Source organism: Nycticebus coucang, chromosome 8, assembly GCF_027406575.1.
Source record: "Nycticebus coucang isolate mNycCou1 chromosome 8, mNycCou1.pri, whole genome shotgun sequence".
Lineage (NCBI taxonomy): Eukaryota > Metazoa > Chordata > Mammalia > Primates > Lorisidae > Nycticebus > Nycticebus coucang.
In genome coordinates, this window is record NC_069787.1 from 122,099,863 (window position 1) to 122,113,638 (window position 13,776).

Here is a 13,776-nt window from a genome sequence, read left to right on the forward strand (position 1 = left end):
CTTTTCATAAGTTATAAATAGAAACTTCTCTCTATTTCTATAAGTAGGAAAGGGTGACTACAGGAAGGAATCATGTAAAAGTCAGAAAAATCTATAAAATAAGAATTAGAATTATACTCCAAAGAGAAAGGTTACACAATAATTCAATGGAAAATGGTATAATAGTATTTTCTTTTGTTTGTTTGTTTGTTTTTAGAGACAGTCTCACTTTGTCACCCTTGGTAGAGTGCCATGGAGTCACAGCTCACAGTAACCTCCAGCTATTGGGCTTAGGCGATTCTCTTGCCTCAGCCTCCCAAGTAGCTGGAACTACAGGTGCCCGCCACAACGCCTGGCTATTTTTTTGTTGCAGTTTGGCCAGGGCTGGGTTTGAACCCACCACCCTCGGTATATGGAGCCAGCACCCTACTCACTGAGCCACAGGCGCCGCCCTATAATAGTATTTTCTAATAATAATAATGATACAGTATAGCAGCAAAAATGTGTCTTTTATTATGTGTCAACCGTTATCAATTAAAAACTTTATGTATTAATTCATATAATCCTTACAACAGTTAAGGTGGATCTACTATTATTCCCACTTTACAGATCATAGTGAAATATAAAGGTCAAAATGGGGTTTGAAGGCAAGCAGTTTGGCCTAGAGGAAAAGCCTTTTTTTGGGGGGGGGGGAAGCTTTTAACCACAAGGCTGCATTGCCTTGAATTTGCAAGAAAAGATTTGAGTACACCAACCAGCTTCCCATCTCTTGGGAGATTAATCTTCTGAATTTCACAACTGTTCTGTCAATGTAATTAATATAATTAGTACCTTGAAGTAGAATGTCCTTGTCACTAGGAGGTGATGGACTAGGAAAGGTGAGGGCCTCTGGGGGGAAATAGAGGTAGGGAAGGGAGTGATGAGAAGGAACAGACCTTGGGACAGACAACCCACATCCCTCCCTGCTAATAGCTCCCCCTTCCCCCAGGCAAGGACTCTCAAAGGGACCCGGTGACCTCCTGACACACAGACACTGCTTGCTCCCTGGATGGCCCCTGCATGTGGAATGATTAGAAAAATTGTCTGTAGTAGAATTTGATTTGAACTGGCATTGGCTCCAAATTAGCAGCTGGAGGGAGGATCAGTGAAGAGCAAGTGAGAGTTAAGATTTAAAAGGTGACCTTAGTTCATAAAATTCTGCATTCAGAAAATACACCAACATTCAGTACTCACTGAAGTTAACTGAGCAAGAAAAATACCATGAAAACATTCGAGAAATGTGTTCTGGGAACAGAATTTGCAAATGAATTTAGGGTAAGATCAACTCAGGAGCCTGCAGACCCCAAGGAGGGGATGGATTATAACTGAGTAAAGCATCAAGAGCTATTTCTTTGGAAGAGGCTTTCTTTCCTTATTAAGCACATAGCCCATTCTTTACTTCCACAAAGAAATATGCTTTCTCCAATTCTGTTTTTAAACACACAAGCTATCTTTTATGTTCCTGGCTTTGATGGAGAGACTTATGCATGAAGAAATGGTTCCCTCCTGCATGGCACTGAGTGATGACAATCTGTTAATGAGGGAGATCAGAGCAAGTGCGTGAAGAGAGGAAGCTGGGGCACATGTGCCCATTAAGGAGTGCGGGCTCTGTGCACCTTGCACTGGTTTTCACCATGGACGTTATCACTGCACTCTGCCCATTATGTTAATATTATCTATTTGTATATGCATTTTGCAAAATATTTTATAACTTCATAAGGCCAAGAAATTTGGCTAACTCCTTTTTTCTAATTTCTAGGCCTTAGTACTGTATTCACATCACTTCCTCATAGGCCTTTGATAAGGGTTTAAGTGACCTGACAAATGCACTGAAATGGTCTATATTAAAACAATGAAAGGGGGTGGCGCCTGTGGCTCAAAGGAGTGGAGCACTGGCCCCATATACCAGAGGTGATGGGTTCAAGCCCAGCCCATGCCCATCCCTGGCCAAAAACTGCAAAAAAAAACAAAAAACCAAAAAACAAAGAATGGCCGTAAGGCAGGAATCATGATAAAAGTCTGATTTCTATAGAAGTGTAGATACAGCTGAAAGTTAACCAGCCTTTGTTCCCTAACTTCCCTGCTGCTCTAACAGCTTAAGTGTCACATATCTTTAACAGGGACAAAATTTGTGAGTTCCCCAATCACTGCCATAAAACTTAAGACTGGTCCTTGAGCTGTGTTCCAGACTGCGTGGTTGATGGGGAGTGTAGGGGAATGGAATGGGACCACCTGAGGTCAAGTGGACCCGTGGCCATGCACAGGAGCTGATCCAACAAGTTCTGTAACCCCCTATCCAAGAACAATTTCTGCTTTCCAGCCCTGTGAGTTTATCCCCAGCCATCAACAGACCCAATTCCAGCCCTTTGCCAAACCACCTTTAAAAATCTTAGCCCCAAATTCTCAAGAGGACAGATTTGAGAAATTTCTCCCATCTTGTGTGCTGGCACCTCATGATATCAAACTCTTCCTCCACTCTGCTTCCTACCATCTCAGTCTATTGACTTTATCTGGGCAGCAGGCAAGGAACCTGGTTGGTGGTAGCAAGCTGGACCCAATTTGTGCAGCATCCTAGATGATCTTGGCCCTGCCACCACCACCACCGGGACAGCTGTCTCCCTTGCTTCCCATCCAGAGCCCTAGCAATGGATCATGACTCATCCAGAGTGATTACATCCCAACCATTGTTACTGCTGCCAGCACCACTGCTACCACCAACTGGGGAGCTCCCATGCACAGCTCTCAAGAGAGATCCTGTGTCTGGATACCTGCTTGGGGTATCCATGGAGGTTCCAGCTTCTTCAGGGGCAGATCGGAAAGGCTGCATAAACTGGAAATATGGACTTAAAATGGTTAACACATCGTGGAGGTAGATTTCAACAATGAAAGACAAAAAAATAGAAAGCAATAGCAGATAGGTTGCCCGTCATTCCTTCCCCTGATGGACTGTTTTGAAATGCAATAGTTTTATTTGGCCTCTCTGGGAACATCCCATAGCCCTGGGCCACCAGCTAAGCTTGTTTGTATGTCATGGCCAACTGGGTAATACTAAACTTTGTATTTTCTCTCCCCTCTGCCTTATTTTTCTCTCTCTTTCCACCTACTCTGACTTTCCTGGGACTGTACCTGAATAACATATTAGCACAAAAGCAATGAGTGGCTTTGGGCTATCTTCTTCGAGAACCCCAGCTGAGCCCATTGGTTCAGAGTGGGTTAGTAACAACCATGGGCATGCTGTGGCCTCAGAATTACTAAAGTTTGCATTTGTGGCTAACTGGGAAAGAATGAACCCAGGAATACCAAGTTGCCACTGCAATTGGTCAGTAAGTGCGTAATGATAATTATTGGACTTTTGCACTAGTTGGCTACGTATGATGGCATTGAAATCCTTGATAGATTTGGGGCAGCTAATTGCTATTTTAAGGCATTTTGTGAAAGCCAGGGATGGTGCTATGACAGGTGGTGGAACCAGATCATGAATATATCAAACAAGAGTCAGAGAAACATCTCTGAGGGGTATCTTTACAGTGTCAGACCAGGGACATGGAATTAGGCCTAAACAGGAGAATTTATTACAATAAAAAACTCATCCATAACTTGGTTTTTCACGTCTAACAAAGACACCAGTTCTAATAGTTTGCTGGGGTGATTCCTTAAAACCTGGATTCACAATGGTTCAGTAAATGGATGTGGAAATGTTGGAAATTCCATGGCAGAATAATGAAGAAGGGGTCAGAGACCCAGGGAAAAAAGCAATGTTAGAATGAAGACACGTGAACCCACTGTGTATATTTTCCAGAAGGGCATAGAGGACCAACATCACTGAGAAATGAATGGCTGGCTGTCGCCTCAGGCCATGGTAGGCAGGTGGAGGTCCTGGCACAGCACTATCCTCCCCAGTATCAGTAAGGATGTGGGGATTCTGGCAAAGCAGGGACAGGCAGATGTAATGACCATAATTAGCAATATGGTCAGAAGAGCAATCAGGTGTCTTGTCCCAAAGCAATCTATTATTCTGGCTAGAGATGCTGGTTTTCTCAAAGGTGACAGAATCAACCAACCTTCTAGAGCACTGGCCATCAAAATGTGAACCTAAGATCAGCAGCATCCGCATCACCCGGGAACTTGTTTGAAATGAAAATTCTTCATCTCATCCCACACCTATTGATACAGAAGTTCTGGGGATATGGCCCAGCAGTCTGTATTTTAACTAGCCCTTTAGGTGATTCAGATGCAAAGTAAAGTTTGAGAACCATTGTACATCACGGGTTCATATGATTTTTATGTACAAAAATAACAGAGCACTGATGAATACAAGGATGATACTAGACATGAGGATGGGAAATTGCAGTTTTCAGTAACTAAATCTAAGTCATTTCACAGATCCAGAGCCCCGTAACTGAAGGGGAAGCTCATTCTTTACAATGCCACAAGCATGGCGGATATTTCTCTAGTCCTTGTTCACATTTGCCAGAGTAAGTATGCACTGGAGAAAAAGTAACATCTAGATTAGGATGATGTGAGGATAGTTAGAAGGAGGTCACAGCTGATACTAATAGCAGTGGACCCAAAACACCACCACAGTCACCAGTTAAAAATGGAGTCTAATGGTTACCAGATTGATTCTAAATGAGATTTGGGCTCAAGTCCATTCTACAATAGATCCAGTAGAGCTAAGGACCCTCTGTCATTTCTGTGTCTCAGAACATCTAATGGGATAGATTATACATAGAGGTTGGCCCTTAGTTTCCTGATCTGTAATAGAAAAGAGTAATGTTAGCCTCTTAAAATGGAATACACCCTCCCTGTGGGCCAAGATGGTTAATCAGATGCAATACTTCTCTCAGGAAGAACTAGAAATTGTACCAAAAAAGACGTAAAGGACTCAAAGATGGTCATCCCCATAATATCCCAAATCTTTTCATCTATGTGGCCTCTGCACATGTGCACATGCACACACACACAAAATATGGATCATGGTGGGTGCATACTAATGGTCTAGTACAAATTTAACCAGGTGCTGGCACCAATTACAGCTTCTGGGCCAGATACGAATTTTTATTGGAGTGAATCATCCCTACCTCTGGCACTTAGTTTGCAGGTAGTGTTTTGCTTAATGCTTTATTCTTGAATCTCATTAGTGGGGAAAATCAAAAGCAGCTCACCTTTACCTTTGCGAGAACAGCCATAAGTCATCACTGCCTTGCCCTGGGTCTGTGTTAGCTCTCCTGCCGTCTGTAATAGCATATTTTGTGGTGATCCCAGTCACCTTCACATGTCATAGCACATCATGATAGTCTTCCACATTGATTGACATTTTTCTAAATGGACCTAACAAGGTCAAGTGACTTGAGTGTTCCGATAAGACACATACATGCCAAGGGTATGCACTAAGTCCCTGACAATTAGGGGATCTACAACCACAGTGAAATTTTTAGGGGTACAGTGGCCTGGAGCATGCAAGGGACACACCCTATAAGGTAAAGCCTGAGACACTGACTAGAGTACACCCAGTAACTGTGCAAATGGAGCTTGATGTTAATAGAAACTTCCAGAAAAATGTTGTGACGCCTAGGAGAAAGCTATTGTATAAAGAAAATGGTACATTTAGGAAAAGACTCAAGTAGTCCAGAACACACAAAAAACATGATTTGTTGGCCTAGACATTCATAGCACCTGTCTGCTGCACTAGCACCACCCATAGCCTCATGGGAAATTCTGTATAACCAATTGATGGAGAAAGGAAGACCTTGAACCCATTTGGGGTTCTACAGAAATGGACCACTACTACAATTCAGCTCCCCTCAGGAGTGACCCTAAAGGATAAACCCAACTACAAGGAGGCTCTTGACAACAGGTAGGTAAGATGACCCGTTTTCTGGATGTCATGTAGCCTCTCTCCCTGATCAGTCCACTCTTGTAAAATGTGCTCATGAGCAGGGTGGCCATGGTATCAGGCTCCGATCCTATACATGGATGGAAAAGCAGAGGCTCCAGGAACCAAGGAGTGGAACTGGGACCAATCAGGCCCCTCATCATTTCCAATGACACATGTAGAATTTGCATTTTCTGTCCCTACAACCCTGTTCTTCTGGGTTAGTGATCCTGGCTCTTGGGGAGTATGCTTACCAGAGAACACACTGTATTTCACTGGATGGGAAATTGCAACTATGTCAAATGCTTCACGCTAATGAGGTGGCAAGAAAAGAATGACTGCACAGAGTACTGAGTGGTTTAATTGACCCTGACTGCCCAAGGAGCTGAGTATGCTGCCCGGGGGGGATAGGGAGGTGGGGGGGGGCAGGGGAGTACACCTGGAGTGCAGGCTCACTGAGGCACCTCTTGGTGACTTTATGATCAGTGACACCTATAAATGGGTACCTACAGCAACTCTTTTCTGATAAAGACACACAGCCAAGAGCTCACATCTATCAGGGATGAAGGACTGTGTCAACCCACCAGGCAAGCAACCTGGAACAGCTGAATACTGACTGAAGGTGTGAGAGACCAGAATGGGTTACACACAGTAGAGATGATGAATCTATCGGCCATGATGCTGGATGAACCAGCTGCAGAAGTGGGGGCAACAGCTTGGTTTGCTAATCTTCCTTAGCAATGTTCCTTGTGGAGAAAATTGAAGCTGACCACTGTCTGGAAGGACTGCCCTTGCACCACCCTTCTTGAGGAAGCAGTAAAGTATCTTGTTCTCACGTAAGATCAGAGATATGAGAGGATGTCAGAAAATCAATTAGGTACAAGAGATGCAATATATACTTGGCCTCCCAGAGTGCTGGGATTACAGGCGTGACCCTCTGCACCAGCCTAAGATTTCCCTGAAACTGAAGGAAAATATCTGGTGGAGACCATCCATGAATGTGAGACAGTACATTCATGAAGATGTAGGCTCCCATTCAGAAGAAGAGGTAAAGGACAGAAATTTAGCAAGTAACCTGGTGGATTAGAGCTGCACCAAGAGAGAAGGTTGAAGAACACACATCAACCCCGCTGAGGCAAGCTGTGACCCCAAGGGTATGTACAAAATCCATCCCCAAGGCAACGGGAGTCCCCTCCCCCATGAGAACGGCTCAGAGTGCCCCACAAACAAACGAGCAGAGTTCAAAGGTCCTCCCACTATAGTCCATGGGAGAGACCCTCTAAAAACTGGACCTATCTCCCCTACTAGGGTGCCATGGCATTCTCCTGCCAGGGATAAAACTGTATAAAACTGTATATATTCTCTACATGCAACTCTGAGCTCCCAGCACTCCCCTCCACTCTCACTCTGAGGTCTGGAGGCCTGTCCACGAGGAGTCCAGATTCTTGGGTGATTTCTTGAGGGTGGTGAGCAGGGCCTAAACTGAAGCTGAGAGCAGCAGCCGTCTTTCAGCAACAATAGGGCTCACTCCCGGATATTCCAAAGCCACAACCTCTGTCTCCCTAGGCAACCAGAGGAGGCCGGGCATCTACTCAAGTGGCAAACACCACGGAACAGATCTAGGACGGAAACGCAGACCCTGTGAGTAAAGGGTTTGCCTGAGGCGGTACCAGCCTGGGTGGAGCGAGGGGACTAGAAATGCACGCTGAGAGCCAGGAAGTTCCCAGGGCGGGGCTCACCCACAGGACCGCTTTTCTGACCCTAAGACGCACCCAGCCCTCAGGGGATCATCAACCTATAGACAAAGGAAGACAGGAGGCTAGAACTGACAAGTAACTGAATACAAACGTGCAGGAGCAAAGACAGGGCCTGAGGTGCAGGCTCTGGGAACTCAAAACAGCTTCTCTTCTGCAGGGGAATTTAGCAGGGACAGAAACAAATTCTCACAGAGTTGTTCTGTTCTGCTCTGTCAGTAACATCAATTGGGGTGGGGCTGGAAATGAGTGAACACACCCCAGCCTCCATCAAGGGCCTGAGGTTGTCAAGCGGCAGAGCGCAGTGGCCTGGCTGAGCAGAAATAAATTTCCTTGCGATTCAGGCAGGTATAAACCACTGGAGTATCTATTCACTACAGGCAACTGGGTCAAAACCCTGCGGGACCATCAGTGACTGGATGTGACAGAGGTGCAAGGTGGGGAAGGAGGCATCAACCTTCCCAGACTGATCTATTTGCTGGATGGGGCCTCCTGACTCCACGGAGCACTGGAGCAAGCCCTATCAGAGTAGTCACCAGACCTCTGTGATCCAGTTGCCAGAGACCTTTTAAACTCTCCCACCTGAGATAGGTGCTGACTGAGACAATTGATATGGACCTTTTTAACTGAGCCAATTGCCCGAGGACTATTCAGGTGGTGCTCTGGGTGTGTGGTTGTAGGGAGTTTTAATTTTCCTTTTCCAATTGTTGCCTTTGTGGGGTGGGGTGACTTAATTGCTGGTATTGTCCACAGCTGAGACGTCAACCTAGAATAACTGTTTCACTAGGGTCGAACAGAGACCAGCTGAAAACAAGACAGAACCACTTAGCCCCACCACACCAAACAGGTCTCCTATCTCAGGCCATAGCACAGTATGGGTCCTCGACAAAGCTCCAGGGGAAAAATCAAGTGCTGTAAAACAATCATGGGGCAGAATCAGCAGAAAAACTCTGGTAACATGAATAACCAGAATAGATCAAAACCCCCAAGGAAAGATATGGCAGACGTAACTGAAGATCCTATTCATAAACAGCTGGCCAAGATATCAGAAATCGAATTCACAATTTGGATTGCAAACAAGATTAATAAAATGGAGGAAAATTTGGAATTAGAAACTCGAGCAGCAATTCAAAAGTCGAATTAGAAATTCGAGGACAAATTCAAAAGTTGTCTCAAGAATTCAATGAATTTAAAGACAAAACCATCAAAGATTTTGACGCACTGAAGCAAGAATTTGAAGCCCTCAAAGATCTGAAAAATACAGTAGAATCCCTCAGAAACAGAGTGGAGCAAGCAGAAGAAAGTATTTCTGACATTGAAGACAAAGCCTTTGAATGCTCCCAAACCCTCAAAGAGGAAGAGAAATGGAGAACAAAAATGGATCATTCTCTCAGAGAGCTCTTGGATAATTCGAAGAAGGCTAATATTTACCTAATTGGAATCCCTGAAAGTGATACTGTGGCCTCGCAAGGCACAGAGGCCCTTCTCAATGAAATTATGGAAGAGAATTTTCCAGACACACAAGAGATTCTGAAATTCAGATAGCAGACAGTTTCAGAACCCCAGCACGACTCAATCCCAATAAGACATCCCCCAGGCATATCATAATTAACTTCACTAAAGTTACTATGAAGGAGAAATTTCAAAAAGCAGCCTGATGTAAGAAATCCATTACCTACAAAGGGAAGAATATTAGAATGACTGCAGATCTCTCTGCTCAAACATTTCAAGCGAGAAGAGGGTGGTCGTCAACTTTTAATCTCCTAAAGCAAAATAACTTTCAACCCCAGATCCTGTATCCAGCTAAACTGAGTTTCATTTATGATGGAGAAATTAAATACTTTAATGACATTCATATGTTGAAGAAATTTGCCATAACCAAACAAGCTCTACAGGATATTCTCAGACCTATCCTCCATAATGACCAACCCAATCCTCTACCACAAAAATAAACTCACTCAGAAACTTTTGATCAAACTCCAACTTCCACAGTGGCAAAAGGATTAAAAAAGTCCACTGGACTTTTGACAAACTCAATACCAAAAATTTACCAGACTTATCAATATTCTCCATTAATGTGAATGGCTTAAACTGTCCTCTAACGAGGCACAGGTTAGCTGACTGGATACAAAAACTCAGGCCAGATATTTGCTGCATACAAGAGTCACAGCTTACCTTAAAAAATAAATATAGACTCAGGGTGAAAAAATGGTCATTCATATTTCAGGCAAATGGTAATCAGAAAAAGCAGGTGTTGCAATTCAATTTGCAGATACAATAGGCTTTAAACCAACAAAAGAAAGGGAGAATAAGAATGGTCACATATTTGTTAAGGGTAATACTCAATATGATCAGATTTCAATTATTAGTATCTATGCACCAAACCAGAATGCACCTCAATTTATAAGAGAAACTCTAACAGACATGAGCAACTTGATTTCCTCCAGCTCCATAATAGTCGGAGATTTCAACACTCCTTTGGCAGTGTTGAGTCGATCCTCCAATAAGAAGCTGAGCAAAGAAATTTTAGATTTAAACCTAACCATCCAACATTTGGATTTAGCAGATTTCATCCCAACAAAACTGAATACACATACTTCTCATCAGCCCACAGAACATACTCAAAAATCGATCACATCTTAGGTTACAAGTCTAACCTCACTAAATTTAAAGGAATAGAAATTATTCCTTGCATCTTCTCGGACCACCATGGAATAAAAGTTGAACTTTGTAACAACAGGAATCTACATACTCATACAAAAACGTGAAAGTTAAATAACCTTATGCTGAACGATAGCTGGGTCAGAGATGACATTAAGAAGGAAATTGCCAAATTTTTGGAACAAAATGACAATGAAGACACAAATTATCAGAACCTCTGGGATATTGCAAAGGCGGTCCTAAGGGGAAAATTTATACCACTGTAAGCCTTCCTCAAGAGAACAGAAAGAGAGGAAGTTAATAACTTAATGGGACATCTCAAGCAACTGGAAAAAGAAGAACATTCCAACCCCAAACCAAGTAGAAGAAAAAAAATAACCAAAATTAGAGCAGAATTAAATGAAATCAAAAATAAAACAATTATTCAACAGATCAATAAATCAAAATGTTGTTTTTTTGAAAAGGTCAATAAAATAGATAAACCTTTGGCTAACCTAACAAGGAAAAAAAGAGTAAAATCTCTAATCTCATCAATCAGAAATGACAAAGACGAAATAACAACAGACTCCTCAGAAATTCAAAAAATCCTTAATGAATATTACAAGAAACTTTATTTTCAGAAATATGAAAATCTGAAGGAAATTAACCAATACTTGGAAGCACCTCACCTTCCAAGACTTAGCCAGAATCAAGTAGAAATGTAGAACAGGCCCATATCAAGTTCTGTAATAGCATCAACCACACAAAACCTCCCTAAAAGGAAAAGCCCGGGACCAGATGGCTTCATGTCAGAATTCTACCAGACCTTTTAAAGAGGAATTAGTACCTGTATTACTCAACCTGTTCCAAAAGGTAGAAAAAGAAGGAAGACTACCCAACACGTTCTATGAAGCAAACATCACCCTGATCTCCAAACCAGGAAAAGACCCAACAAGAAAAGAAAATTATAGACCGATATCACTAATGAATATAGATGCAAAAATATTCAACAAGATCCTAACAAACAGAATCCAGCAACACATCAAATAAATTATATATCATGACCAAGTCAGTTTTATCCCAGGGTCTCAAGGCTGGTTCAATATACGTAAATCTATAAATGTAATTCAGCACATAAACAAATTAAAAAACAAAGACCATATGATTCTCTCAATCTATGCAGAAAAAGCTTTTGATAATATCCAGCATCCCTTCATGATCAGAACACTTAAGAAAATTGGTATAGAAGGGACATTTCTTAAACTGATAGAGGCCATCTACAGCAAACCCACAGCCAATATCATATTGAATGGAGTTAAATTGAAATCATTTCCACTCAGATCAGGAACCAGACAAGGCTGCCCGTTGTCTCCACTGCTCTCTAACATTGTAATGGAAGTTTAGCAACTGCAATTGGGGAAGAAAAGGCGATCAAGGGTCCATATAGGGTCAGAAGAGATCAAACTTTCGCTCTTCGCAGGTGATATGATTGTATATCTGGAAAACATCAGGGATTCTATTACAAAACTTTTAGAAGTGATCAAGGAATACAGCAGCATCTCAGGATACAAAATCAACATTCATAAATTGGTAGCCTTTATATATACCAACAATAGTCAAGTTGAAAAAACAGTTAAGGACTCTATCCCATTCACAGTAGTGCCAAAGAAGATGAAATATTTGGGAATTTATCTAACAAAGGACGTGAAAGATTTCTATAAAGAGAACTATGAAACTCTAAGAAAAGAAATAGCTGAAAATGTTAACAAATGGAAAAACATACCATGCTCATGGCTGGGAAGAATCAGAATCAACATTGTTAAAATGTCCATACTACCCAAAGCAATATATAATTTCAATGCAATCCCTATTAAAGCTCCACTGTCATACTTTAAAGATCTTGAAAAAACAATACTTCATTTTATATGGAATCAGAAAAACCTCGAATAGCCAAGACATTACTCAGAAATAAAAGCAAAGCAGGAGGAATCACGCTACCAGACCTCAGACTTTACTACAAATCGATAGTGATCAAAACAGCATGGTATTGGCACAAAAACAGAGAAGTAGATATCTGGAATAGAATAGAGAACCAAGAGATGAATCCAGCTACTTACCGTTATTTAATCTTTGTCAAGCCAATTAAAAACATTCAGTGGGGAAAAGATTCCCTATTTAACAAATGGTGCTGGGTGAACTGGCTGGCAACCTGCAGAAGACTGAAACTGGACCCACACCTTTCACCATTAACTAAGATAGACTCTCACTGAATCAAAGACTTAAACTTAAGACATGAAACTATAAAAATACTAGAGGAGAGTGCAGGGAAAACCCTTGAAGAAATCGGTCTGGGCGAATATTTTATGAGGAGGATTCCCCGGGCAATTGAAGCAGCTTCAAAAATACACTACTGGGACTTGATCAAACTAAAAAGCTTCTGCACAGCCAAGAACACAGTAAGTAAAGCAAGCAAACAGCCCTCAGAATGGGAGAAGATATTTGCAGGTTATGTCTCCGACAAAGGTTTAATGACCAGAATCCACAGAGAACTCAAACGCATTAGCAAGAAAGGAACAAGGGATCCCATCGCAGGCTGGGCAAGGAATTTGAAGAGAAACTTCTCTGGCGAAGACAGGCGCGCGGCCTTCAGACATATGAAAAAATGCTCACTATCTTTAATCATCAGAGAAATGCAAATCAAAACTAGATTTGCAAAACTAGTTAGATGAGATATCATCTAACTCCAGTGAGACTAGCCTATATCACAAAATCTCAAGACTAGAGATGTTGGTGTGGATGTGGAGAAAAAGGAACACTTTTGCACTGCTGGTGGGAATGCAAATTAATACATTCCTTTTGGCAAGATATATGGAGAACACCTAGAGATCTAAAAATAGATCTGCCATTCAATCCTGTAATTCCTCTGCTGGGCATATACCCAGAAGACCAAAAATCACATCATAACAAAGATATTTGTACCAGAATGTTTATTGCAGCCTTATTGATAATTGCTATGTCATGGAAAAAGCCCAAGTGCCCATCGATCCACGAATGGATTTACCAATTGTGGTATTTGTACACCATGGAATATTATCCAGCCTTAAAGAAAGATGAAGACTTTACCTCTTTCATGTTTACATGGATGGAGCTGGAACATATTCTTCTTAGTAAAGTATCTCAAGAATGGAAGAAAAAGTACCCAATGTACTCAGCCCTACTATGAAACTAATTTAGGGCTTTCACATGAAAGCTATAACCCAGTTACAACCTAAGAATAGGGGGAAGGGGGAAAGGGAGGGGAGGGAGGAGGCAGGTGGGTAGAGGGAGGTGGATTGGTGGGATTACACCTGTGGTGCATCTTACAAGGTTATATGCGAAATTTAGTAAATGTGGAATGTAAATGTCTTAGCACAATAAAGAAAATGCCAGGAAGGCTATGTTAACCATAGTGATAAAAATGTGTCAAATGGTCTATGAAACTAGTGTATG